Raw genomic sequence first — 14,202 nt, forward strand, 5'->3', positions numbered from 1 at the left:
GAAGCCTTTTGCTCAAAAATAAGTATGCAGGGGAGGACGCTGAGGTTTCTCCCCGCGTAATTCGCACCACTTAGACGTTATCTTTATTTTCTGGGCTGTTAGACGTATTTTCACAATAAACTTACCTGCTCATGTTGCAGGTTTTTTGCTGCGGACTGTACCACTGATGGAAAATGTAGGGTTAAAAATAACAAGTAATTAAATAAAAGAATTCTAGCTTAAATTGTAACATTTATTTTAAGAAATTTGCCAATTGTTATAACATTAAATTACATCTAGTCAAAACATTTCTTGCTGGATTTCCAAGATTGTTATTTCAAATATAAGATTTTAGTTTTTAAAAGTATATAACTCTGAATTATATGCATTAGGGAAAATATATACTTTATATGATGTCAACTAAATTAAAATTTCATACCGGAATACGTAATAAATTTCAATTACAGATATAACAGCCTTAAATAGATTTTTTTTTTAAATCAAAAATAAATTGTATATCTTTTAAAGGATAGTTACACAGTGCTGTCTCTAGTTTCAGTAGTTCAGTTTCCTAAGTAAACTACATTTAGGTACCCAAATACTTTATATCAACCAAACAGCATAAAGTCCAGTTCATTCTTGAATACTAGTTGTGGTAGTCTCGCGTAGAAACATGACGGGAAGTCATACACACTCTCACTGGTGCGTGTTCTTACCTGATTGGGTCGCAGTTTTAAGAGTCTTCATCCTGGCGAAATTAAAATACCGCTAATTTTACAGTAATTATGTGATATCCTCAAATAGATAAAAGATAATCGAAATGTGGAACAAAAGCGCCCTAGACAATATTATTTTACATGAGATACCGTTATCACGACTCACTTATCTGCTTTCGATTTCAAGCCATTTTGAAAATCGGCATTTATTTTCGCGTTTCTAAACAGCTGAAAACGGAAAGCCACTAGGTGACTTGTGATAGCGGTGCCTCACGCAAAATAATATTGTCTAGGGCGCTCTTGTTCCATATTTCAATTATCTTTTATTTATTTGAAGATATCACATAATTACTGTAAAATTAGCGGTATTTTAATTTCGCCGGGATGAAGACTCTTAAGGCAAAACTGCGTGTGATTTGCTCTGTTGACAGAAAATAGGTAACAGACATTTTCGTAAACATCAAATCAAGTTCGCAGGGTTTCTGACCCAGAAATTCATACCAATATTTCATAAACTATTATCTCTGATCTAGCAACGTGGGACTATTCACTGTTCCCAAAATTAAAAGCTGTTGGTTAGCTGGAAAAGTATTTAGTAATGATGCCCATATTCTGTTTCCAGATAGTAATATTGTGTGGTTTGTAATGTTGTTCTATGTTATGTTAATTCTTATTGATCCTAAGATGAGAAGGAGTGAAACACAGTCACAAAGTTCACATTGACGCCCAGAAAGGTTATGCTGTGTTCTTGGTGGTACTGGAAGGGCGTCTTGCATCACGAGTTGCTACCGCTGAGCAGAATATTTAGCGTTGAGTCTTGATGAAAACTCCATTATTGGTGATTGGACATACTTTTGGAGGAATTCTTGACAATTCGGTCCAGCATTACATCTAAATACGCTTATTCAGACTTTTAAACTCTTGCGGGACATTCAAATTTTGAAAACCGTTGATACTTCGTGCTTCAACAGAACTTGCGTCTGACGGAGTTTAGACGAGTTGATGGCTGTACTGCATTTATAAATCATGTCCTCTTGCTTCTTACTCACCAATAATTGGGCGGCATCGATTGCTTTAGCTTATATGCATCTCTCAATGATCTAGTACACAAACTCCCCACTAAGTTACTATTCGGTCCCGCCATTTTCAGCACCGAGACTATAAGAGACGTGGACTTATATAAGGCGGGATCCGAACCATTGTGGTGTGTCCGATGCTCTCTCACCATGGTCCACTGCATGAAATGAGGGAAGCAACACTGTTATCATTCTTTCTGGTCAACGACTAGTGATACAGCGCATAACTGACAGATGAAAACAGCGGCTTTTGTCACCAATGACCAACGAGGTCTAACGTGTAATAGCCATTGTTTAGCTCCTGATTGCTCAATGCAATGCCGAATGCTTTCTATCGGTAGAATTCATGTCTTCATTGAAAGTTAACAGAAAAAATGGCAGTCAATTTGGGACACTAAATAAATAAATAAATCAAAATGTTGGAAATTAGTATCACAAAAGTTTATTTCTGCTGATTCTACAATCATACCATTTATCCAAGATAACTAAAATACATTGTTATGTAGTTTTGTTAGCTTAAATAATTACGCAAAAATCTATTTGAATATTCAGTTAGTTATCAAAATGGCAGATATACTTTGCATCATTTAAGAAATGCGAAGGAAAATAGAGAGAATGCTTTTGCAGTGTCTGGTCGTCATTAATAATCTATTAGATGATTGCCAGTACTAACGGAGTCATTGTGGATAGAACGGAACGTCTGATGAAGCGAAGTGCCAAGTGAGAGAGCTGTAAAGAGATAAATTATGAGTGCGCGATTAGTTAGCGAAGGTGGGCAGTGTATGAAGTCCACTGTGAGGAACAGTGTCTGAGGTGACGATTTCCTGAAAATTCAATGCGAAACAATGTTGGTGAACACTTGACCGAAGAGAAACCTCTGTCACAGGAATCGCCGAACGTTAAAACGGTTTAGCGCCAAGGATCGTACTGCGAAAACATCAAAAGTGACAGAAAACTAAATCAGAACGTGAAATAGCCTATTACTATAATTGCAGTTCCACGCGAGTTACATATCCTGTGGTATTTATGATAAACTGCTAAGTTGCAATGAATTTGTCTTTTCTTTCTGACAAGTGGTAGCAAAAGGACGATGTATCGTATGGCTCCCTTTGGAACCACTAGTTGTATAGCTGGTGTGGAATGTTAAATATTTGAAATCTTAAGTTTTTTGAGTGACTGATGAAAGAATTTTGGAGTATTTACTTGGACGAAACTGTTATTTAATACTCGTATTTTAATCACACAAAAATTGATAGAATCCTAAAATAGGTAAAGCAATTTGTAGTGCACTGAAGAGGAAAGATTTCCATTCTAAAAAATTCAGACAAAATTTATGAACAACAACATACTGTTTTACAATGAGAAGGAAAGACAGAGACAATTATTCATCTGTAAAACTGTGTAATTTCTTCTGTGAGTTTCAGAAGGTAAATTGTAGTTAAATGCAGTTTTTTCGATTATGAAAGATTATGATCCGATGAACGAAAACTTTACTAAGCCATCAGCAATTGTTGCAGGCAGTAGAAAGTGAAAACAAGTACACATGTGTACATTTTTAAAGTAGAATATTGGAGAGAAAATACTACTCCACTTTTCTATGCATGCATGCGCTTAGTATACAACTATGTCTCAAATGTCCCTTTGAGAAGCTGCTAATGCCAGCTATAATCCAGATTGAATTACAATAGATAAACTAGATTGTTTCAAAGAAATAATATTTGTGCTAATATCATCACGAACGATATCTTGCTTGTAACGATGTCAGTGTGATGGCATTGTTGGTTCATCCTGTAACTAAATTATATCAAGTCTAGACACGTGTATTATACATTTGCATGTTGCTACATAATAACTATACATGTGCAATAGAGGTTAAGCAGTCATGATTGCATGCAGTAAAACGGGAATCTCCCGAATAGTATGGAAGGCTTTGAAAGTAACCTTGGACTGATATCTACATTTCAATTGATGCTTATGGCATTCAAGGTTGAGGACATAGACATAATTTTACGCAATGTGTTATTTTGGTTTGCTCTTATTCATTCTTAAATAACATTCGAATAACGAGAAATATATTGTTTTTCTGAACAAAAGATCTATGTGGATTTCAGAGCTTTTATATTACAACTTTCAATTTAATGAAAAACCACAAGATCAATTTTCTGACCACACTTTTGGAAACTAGAGTTAGTTTTCTCTTACTTGCTGAGGAGGGGTGCATTTACTTCAGGATCCATTACATTTATTGTAATATTAGTTCCGAATTAGAATTTGTGAAGTGTTATTAATGGAAGAAGTACATAATATGATATTGCCATGGAGGATAGTCTATCGGCATTTGATTTTGAAGTTTAGCTATTTACATAATGATCATAATTTGGAAATACTTTGCATTTTATATGTTATAACTAGATGAATCCCAAAGTTATACGTGCCACCGAGCGGAATATCGTGAGTTACAACATATTTTGTAATGTAAGAACTACAAAAAAATTACATGGCAGAATAGTTTAAACCGAGTCATTTGTTTGGAAATTGTTGGGTAAGTGGAAAACTCGGACAACACGTATCCCATCATTTGCAACGACAAACATTTTTGGGGTAAAAACTTTGTCCCAGGGTCCCCCGCAGGGTCCCAGAAGGAGTCCAACTCAAAATTTTCAAATGGCAAAGGGGATTAAATGGTACATCACTTGGAGGCTGTTGTAAAATGAAAGAAAATGCAGGAAGTCTCGACTCTCTACAACAACCCTGTGCAAAATGGCAACGGATCAAAGTGTAAACAAAAACTTAATAGAAAAGTCCATGGACACCCCTATAAATCGAAAACGGTAAGAAAAAATGGGAAAACAGGAAAGGATGTGGGGCATTATTTTCAAAGTACAGCGATTTAAGTGAAGACGCCTTGTCCCAGGGTCCCCACATAGTTCCAAGTTGGGTCCAACTAAAAAGTTTCAAATGGCAAGAGAGGTAGGACATCGTTTGAAAGCTGTTGTTAAGTGAAAGAAGATGGAGCAAGTCTCGACTTTCTACGACAACCATGTCCAAAATTGCGGTGGGTCAAATGTAAACAAAAGCTTAATTGAAAATCTATGGCCACCTTGAATTCAAGAGGGCCGCTTCAAACCTATATCGAAAGGATAAGCATACCAAACTGCTGAAGCTAGGAAAACAAATTTGGCATTAATGTTGACTAGTAAGTGACTAAAATATGCAAAATGTTCAAAAACGCAACATCCTGAGTTCAAAATGCCACACTATGTATCGAACGCATATCCAGCTCACACTACTGGTGTTGGAGAAGTGAACGTTTATGGTTAATAGTAGATATCCACAAAATATCTGTAATCCAATGTGACTGCCAGCGTGAAAAATGAGTTTGTATATAAATGTTATTTCTTGGAATACTGTGACCAAACCAACAAATTTTGAGGCAGCTCGATGTACTGAAAAGACTTACACATGTTTGGTACTACTCGCCAATCTTGCAATTTTTTTTTATATTCGGTATTGCTTGAAGTATTGCGATCAAACCAAAGAATGACACACAAATGTAACCATCACGAATACGTTACAATTGAGCCCCCAACCTACTGGTGCAGCAAGTTCTTTCTGTATAAACTACGTATGACAAAATTAGAAAAATACCCGAAGGTATTCAACTTTTGTTTAGCAGTATGAGTAGGAAATCAGAGTTGTATGTTCATCGCATATTCGTTATATTCAAGTAAATAATGTCGAGAGAACCGTGACGAACGTGCATTAAGAACAAAACATATATGTGTTATTACCGAATGAAATAATAGTTGAAGTGAATCGAAATTCAATTGTTCTTTAGTCTTCCTATTATTTCTAAATACATAATAGAGAAAAATAGAGATTTAGATTTCTACTGTTATGAATGACGTAGGTATTAAGCGGCCATCTTGGATTCAAGGTGGCCATAGTTTTTCAATCAAGCTTTTGTTGACATTTTGACCCGCCACAATTTTGCACAGGGTTGTCGTAGAAAGTCAAGACTTGATCCATCTACTTTCATTTAACAAGATTTTGCGATCGATGAGCTTCTTAACCTCTCTTGCCATTTAAAACTTTTTAGTTGGACCCCACCTGTGACTCTGTTGGCACCCTGAGACAAGACGCTCTAACTCAAATTGTTATAGTTTGAAAATAATGCCCCACATCCTTTCCTATTTTCATATTTGTCTCACTGTTTCCGATTTATAGGGGTAACCATGGATTTTTCAATTAAGTTTTTGTTTACATTTTGACCCGCCGCCATTTCTCACAGGGTTGTCGTAGAGAGACGAGACTTGCTGCATTTTCTTTCATTTTACAACAGCTTTCAAATGATGTGCCACTTAACCCCCTTTGCCATTTGATAATTTTGAGTTGGACCCCGTCTAGGACCGTGCGGGGGACCCTGGGAAAAAGTTTTTACTTCAAAATATGTTTGTCGTTGAAAATGATGGGATACGTATTGTCCGAGTTTTCCATTTACTCAACTGTTTCCGAACAAATGACTCGGTTCAAACTATTCTGCCAGCTTTGTAGCTTGTTGTAACTCACGAAATTCCGCCCGGTGGTACGTATAACTTTGGGATTCCTCTAATTATAACATATCAAATGCAAACACAATTGTCTGGTTCGGATCTCAGCGGAGCCACTGCGTGACCCTTCCTTGTTAGTACTTATAATTTTTTCGCTGTAATTTATATACACATCTATCGAAGATGGCGTCCTGGCTTATTACATCTCAAAGAACATAAATATATAGGTATGACCACAAAAATATTATATTCGGTACAACAAAATTAACAAATATTGACATCTATCTACTGTAAATATAAAAAGCTATAGACAAAAATTATTCGTAACTTTATAATTGATAAAAATCGATTGATAAACTTTATATTTGTAGCGTAAATATTGACACAGTTTGATATATTTCACAATACACCGGGTTAACACTACTGCCAACCCATCATAAAGTTTATTTTCTTAAATGACTGTACGTCAGTTGGTTACGTATTTCAAATCTACTTATTAAATGAAAACTTAGAATATAACTTACTTGTCACTGTTAGGAACTAAGGATGCTACTATATTACAAATATTAATAAACATCCAAATTTGGGTTTTCTTTACAGTAGCAATAACGCAAGTGACATCGACGTGCCAAGACACATCCGAGATACTTTACTGTCGAATATTACGATCATGACACAAGTTTTTCTAAGAAGTATTAACAAAGTAAAAGGAATTGAAAACGTAGCTTTCCACAAAAGGTTTTATTTCAAAACAAGAATTACTTAAGTATGTATAACACCCAATCACATAAACGGTTTGCAATAAACCTAAAGATAACAATCCCGTTTACTGCAATTTGATATCTCAAAGTAGAGAGGGGTCACTTGTGCTTGTTTCTTTTCCTACTGCGCATGCGCAAACAAGCCACGCCCCTTTTACGTTGATTGGCTGGCGCCGGTCACGTGACCCTGCACCCTTCACGCTGATTGACTGGCCCCGCCCCCTGACCACGCCCACGTGTGGCCCCGCCCCCGGCCCCGCCCACTGAATCTACGTACTCGTTCCCTTTTATGACCTACTGCGCACCTCGGGATATGGAGGTTTTTCGAACATGCCCAAGCTGATTATGACACTTAAAACCCAATCACTCGTCAACAGAAGCTGCATATTGAGGGGCCATTTCCACACAAGAAACTACGACCACATACCATAGCAGATAATACATAAGACTACGTGACATAGCAGAGACTACGAACACCCTGAACTGTCCAGCTATGGTCTTTTACGACCTCCAGTTTAGGGGGGTGTATTCGTTCCTACCCATATTTTAACATAGCATAAATTACACAGAGACTATGAACATAGCAGATCGATAACATATTCTCCAACCGCCTATATAACATAGCAGAGCTATTAAAATAGCATGGCTTGGAGACTACGAACACATAGTAGATCAGATAATCTTTAAGAGGTGGACTCGTTCCCTTTTATAATCACTTTTCTCAACCCATATTTTACCATAGCAGAAATTACACAGAGACTATGAACATAGCAGATCGATAACATATTCTCCAACTTCCTATAAAACATAACAGAGCTAATAAAAGAGCATGGCTTGTTACCATAGCAGCCGAGAATACCGAACATATAGCAGAGCAGGGATGTATTCGTTTCCAACCCTGAACCGTCAAACGACCTCCAGTTTAGGGGATGTACTCGTTTCCTTTTACGCTACGAACACATAGCAGAGCAGAGAATACATTCTCCAACCGCCTATTTAAAATAGCACATATTACATAAGACTATATAACATAGCAGAGCTAATAAAAGAGCATGGCTTGGAGACTACGAACACATGGTAAAGCAGATAATCTTTAAGGAGTGGACTCGTTCCCTTTTTATTTTACCATAGCAGATAATACATAACACTACGTAACATAGCAGGGGTGTATTACTTCTACGGATGTACTAGTTTCCTTTTGTTACTACCTATCTAACATAACACGGTGAACACAGAACTACGAACATAGCAGATCAATAAGAGACAATGAACACATTTTCCAACCACCTATTTAACATAGAACATATTACATAAGAATATGTAACATAGCAGAGCTAATAAAAGACTATGGCTTATTTTTCAACCCCTATTTTAACATAGCAAAAATTACCCAGAACAGCACTCATATGTACTCGTTGCCTCTTATCAACCCCTGTGTAACATAGCATTCGTCAATTACTGCATGTCCCAAAAGTACTGACCATCGAGGTCAAAGTTCAAATATTTAAACCAAAATAACTCGTAAGCGGAGCGACGGAGAAATTTTGTAGCAAGCAGAACAAGTTAAGGAGGAATAAATTTGAGTGGCATATTTACTTTTGTATTAACGTGAAGAAAACCAAAACAACGCCATTTTAACTAGCTCAGAATTTCTGCACCTTTTTCGGTTATTCAATATAAACGTAAAATTAACTTGGATGGAGTATTTATTTTTATACTAACGAAAATGAAAGCAAAGATATGCAATTTAACTAGCTGAGAATTTTATATAATCTTTTAGTATTTAAAGAAACAAAGGGATAAATTTGAGTAACCTACTCAATTTTCTACCAACGAGAAATGCCATTTCAACTAGCTCAGAATTGATGTGCCTTTTTGTGCTAACCTAAAAAAGGAGAAGAAGGTATGTTTTAACTAGCTGAGAATTATGTCTTCTTGCACTAATTAAATAAACGAAAGAATATATTTGAGTCGTCTATTCAATTTTGTGCAATGAGAAATGACATTTTAACTTGTCTAGATTTTGTAGACCATGTTCTAATATTTAAACAAACCAAGGGGTGAATTTGAGTGACCTATTCAATTTTGCACTAACTAACTGCGTATTTTAAACAAATTTGCACTATTTAAATAAACAATCGGATAAATTTGTTCTAACCCGAAAGGACCATTTAACTGGCTCAGAAGTTCAATACTATTTTGTATTATTTAAACAAACGAAGATCTCTTGAGTGAGCTTTCCAATTTTGTAGCAAGAAGAAAAATGCGAAGAAGGACCATTTTTTAACTAACTCAGAATTTCATTTCATTTTGTAATACTCAAATTTGGATGGAGTATTTAGCTTTGTACGAACCAGAAAAAAGTGAAGAAGGTCCATTTTAAATAGTTCAATATTTCTGTACAATTTTGTAATACCCAAATAAACGAAAGAATAAATTTGGATAATCTATTTTATTTTTGTACCAATCAGAAGAAAATCAAAGAAGGGTCATTTAACTAGCTAAGCATTTTATACCTTTTGGTGCTATTCAAATAATAGAGGGAACAAATTTCAGTGGTCTATTTTATTTTTAAACCAATCAGAAGAAAAGCAAAGAAGAACCATTTTATACCTTTTTTGCCATTTAAGGAAAGGAATAAATAAATATGGGTATCCTATTTACTTTTGTATCAACGAGGAAAAAGCGAAGAAGAACCATTTATAACAGGCTTAGATTTTTTGCATTTTTGTAATATTTAAACAAACAAATGGTTAAATTTGTACCAAACAGAAAAAAGCTACACAAATAAACAAAGGAATAAATTTGTAATATCCACAAAAAGCGAAGTAAGTCCATTTTAACTGGCTCAGCTTGATATACCATTTGAGCTACTCAAACACATTACTCAAACAAACGAAGGGATAAATTTGATAAAGCGAACATGGACCATTTTAACTAACTCAGAATTTTATATCATTTTGTAATACTCAAATAAACGAAGAAATATATTTGGATGGATTATTTAGTTTTGTACCAAGCACAAAAAGGAAAAAATTTGTACTGACCAGAAAAGCGAAGAAGGATCAGCATTCTATACTTTTTTGTGCCGTTTTAAAAATAATAAATCTATTGGGGTGTCCTATTTCCTTTTGTACCAATGAGAAGAAAGCCAAGAAGGACCATTTTTAACTGGCTTTGAACTTTATACATTTTTGTAATATTTGTACCAAACAAAAAGCAAGGAAATACCATTTAACTAACTAATAATTTTTGTACTACACAAATAAAGGAATAAAAACGAAGAAAGAACTAGCTCAGCATGTTATAAATTTTGTGCTTCTCAAAGAAAACGAAGCTACACATTTGAGTGGTCTACCCAATTTTGTAGCAACGAGAAATGCCTTTTCAACTAGCTCAGAATTTCTTGACCATGTTATACTATTTAAAGAAGCGAAGGGATAAATTTGGGTGACCAATCCAATTTTTCACCAACGAGAAATGCTGTTTAAACTAGCTCAGAATGTTATAAATTTTCTGCTTCTCAAAGAAAACGAAGCTACACATTTGAGTGGTCCACCCAATTTTGTAGGAACGAGAAATGCCTTTTTAATTAGCTCAGAATTTCTTTACCATGTTGTACTATTTAAAGAAGCGAAGGGATAAATTTGGGTGACCAATCCAATTTTTCACCAACGAGAAATGCCATTTTAACTAGCTCAGAATGTCTACACATTTTTGTACTATTTAAACAAACAAAGGAATAAATTTGTACTAACCAGACTCAAAATTTTATATCATTTTGTAATACTCAAATGGACGAAGGAATAAATTTGTGTGACCTATTCACTTTTGTAGCAAGCAGAGAAAGGAAAGAACTAACATTTTTGTACTAATGAAATAAGCGAAGGAATAAATTTGTGTGGCCTATTTAGTTTTGTCCATTCTTTAACTAGCTCAATATTTCAGTACCATTGTAACTAACTCAAACAAACGAAAGAATAAATTTGGATTGCTTAAGCAAAGAAGGTCAATGGTAACTAGCTCAGCAATTTGTACCTTTTTGTGCTATTAAAATAAACGAAGGGTTAAATTTGAGTGACTTATTCAATTTTGTACCAAGTAGAAAAAATTGAAGAATGAATAAATTTTGTTTGCTTCTTTACTTTTGTATTAGCAATTAAAAAGCGCAGAAGGTCTATTTTAAATAGTTCAGTATTTATGTACATTTTTTACTACTCAAATAAACGAAGGATTAAATTTTGATGTTCTACTTTCTGTACCAACCAGAGAAAAACAAAGAAAGACCATATTCTGCTACTCAAACAAACGAAGGAATAAGATCAGAATTTCTATACCTTTTTCTGCTATTCAAATAAACGAAGGAACGAAGAAAGATAACACTGTTCAACAAATTTTGATCGAAAGTATGTAAATTCTTTGAAATTGCGATTTTTGCATTCATTTAAGCATAATATGAAAGGAAATGATAATAGAAGAATTTTCTTAGCTCAGGTTGTGAAAAAAAACGCACTTGTACAACAGTAGCTGTACATATACAAATGTATTAATATTTATAGAACATTTAAGCAAAATCATTGTAAAAACCTACATTTCACTTTTTTATCTATTTTACTGTGATGTGATGAGCTAGGGAGTTAAGAAGTACCCTAACCTCTAGCTTTCTATACCCTTGAACTCCCTTTTTCAAAATTGCGCAAACACCAGTCTCACAGCGATACAGAAAATAAAGTAACCGTGGTCAAGTTAAACATTAACAATTCCGTAATAAAAATCAGTATTAACATCAAAGCATGAAAAATATGTACAAATACCTTTTTGTGCAAGAACTACACTGCAATGTAGACAAAAGTTTTAAGTGATCCCTTGTACAGGATTATGTTTATTTTATTTTGAGCGTCTTCGCTTGGCTTGCCTTTTGTAGGTTACATCTGGAGCATCCCTTGCAATAGTCCAACAGTAGTCGGCCAATATGTTAAAACTCCACTTTCCCTTATATCTCTTCTCTATGGCTGCAATATCTTGATGGAAACACTCACCATGTTCGTCACTTACTGCTCCACAATCTTCGGGAAAGAAGTCTAGATGTGAATGAAGAAAGTGGAGTTTCAGAGATATATTGCAACCAAGATTTTCGTAGCACAATAACAACTTTGCTACCAGTTGTTTGTAATTTGTTGCTCGGTATCTTCCCAAGAACTGTGAACAAACACTCTTCAAGCTTTCTCACGCAGCTTTCCCCTCACCTTGGAGAATTTCGTCGAACTTGTGATCTTTGAATAGTTGCCTAATCTGTGGCCCTATGATAACACCCTCTTTAATTTTGGCATCACTTAATCGAGGGAATTGTCCTCTTAGGTACTTATAGGTCTCATCCTCTTGGTTCATGCTCTTAACAAAACTTTTCATAAGACCTAATTTAATATGTAGAGGGGGAAGCAAAATTCGGTTACGATCTACCAGTGGTTCATGCTGCACATTTTTCACTCCCGGCTGAAGAGTTTATCTGGTACTCCAATCACTTTTGCGGTAATGAGATTCACGATCTCTACTGTCCCAATCACATATAAAGCAACAATACTTTGTATACCCTAACTGCATACCTAGCAACAGTGCTATTACTTTAAGGTCACCACAAATGAGCCACTGAAAATCGTAATATTTAATGGCTTGAGGTAAACGTTTCAAGTTTTCATAAGATTCCTTCATATGAACTGCGTAACCTACAGGAATTGAAGGAAGTTCATTTCCAATATGTAAAAGCACTGCGTTTAAACTCACCTTGGACGAATCTATAAAGAGCCTCCACTCCGTAGGTTCGTAATTAATTTTAAGTGCCCTCATGAGACCATTCACATCTGTACATGACGCAAGTGTGTCTTCCATAGTAAAAAATGAAGTGAACATCTCCACTTTCTGATACACTGAAATATTTTCTTTTTCCTGCAATAAATTCCATTGCTTTAAGCGTGACGCTAAAATTTCGGCTTTGCTTTTTGAGAGGTCCAAGTCTCTGATTAGATCACTTAGTTCCTCTTGAGTAAGTCTATGTGGTTCACATGGAGGTTCTTTTACAACAAACGTAGGGTCCTTCGAAGTACTTGATTCAGGAGCTTCAACTTCTTGATCATCATCAGAAAAAGATCGTATTCTTTAGGTGGGTCAGGAACAGGTAGTCCTTCTCCATGTGGAACAGGGCGCATTGCAGAAGGAATGTTAGGATAGATCAAAGCCCGCTTCTTCTTCGTGGAAATTCCCTTCTTGACGGAAGGAACCATACAAAAATAACAGTCTCTGATGTGGTCGCTTGGCTCCCTCCAAATCATGGGCACTGCAAAAGGCATTGAGCGCCCCTTCCCATTAATCCAATTTCTTAGATTGCTGGCACAAGTGTTACACACAATGTGGGGTGCCCAAGATTTATCTTTGTCTCGAATTTTACAACCAAAGTAATATTGATAGGCTTTTCTTATTAGTGGTGTTATAGTCTGCTTTTGTGAGAAAAATGTTACTTCCCCACACACGTAGCAGAAGTTATCCGCACTGTTTACACAATTTCGCAGCATTTTTGTTTATTGAAATCCTCAAAATGTCACTTGAAATAGTTCCGACAACTATTTAAAAATATACATTCGAAATACCAGTATTTTTGCGTACTTGTAGTTGTATTTTTATGTCCTGTACTACAGAAACGTCACACCCAAAACGCTGATAACTGCACTAAACCTGTCTTTTCTAACAATAGCAGAACACTACTGAGATAAGGAACACAATGAAACCAAGCGTTCATATAGTTTTTGCAGTGTTGCCGGATCAGTCTAACATTTTACCCCAACGAAGCGAATATATTTATTTTTAAAGCGTTATTATTAGACATGCCTGTAAAACGAAAAGTAGAGCTAATATTCGAAAATAACTTTCAAATTCGTTATCAGCACCACAAAATCAATAACAATTACCTGATTTTGTTCAATTTACATTTTTGTTGTTGAACAGTGTAATTTTATATTCTTTCGTACTAATCAAATAAACGAAAGAATAAATTTGTGTGACCTATTCACTTTTATAGCAAGCAGAAAAAGCCCCTTTTAGTTTTGTATCAACCACTAAAAAAAGGGAA

The sequence above is a fragment of the Thermobia domestica genome, chromosome 8, assembly GCF_964235325.1.
Source record: "Thermobia domestica chromosome 8, izTheDome1.hap1.1, whole genome shotgun sequence".
Classification (NCBI taxonomy): Eukaryota; Metazoa; Arthropoda; class Insecta; order Zygentoma; family Lepismatidae; genus Thermobia; species Thermobia domestica.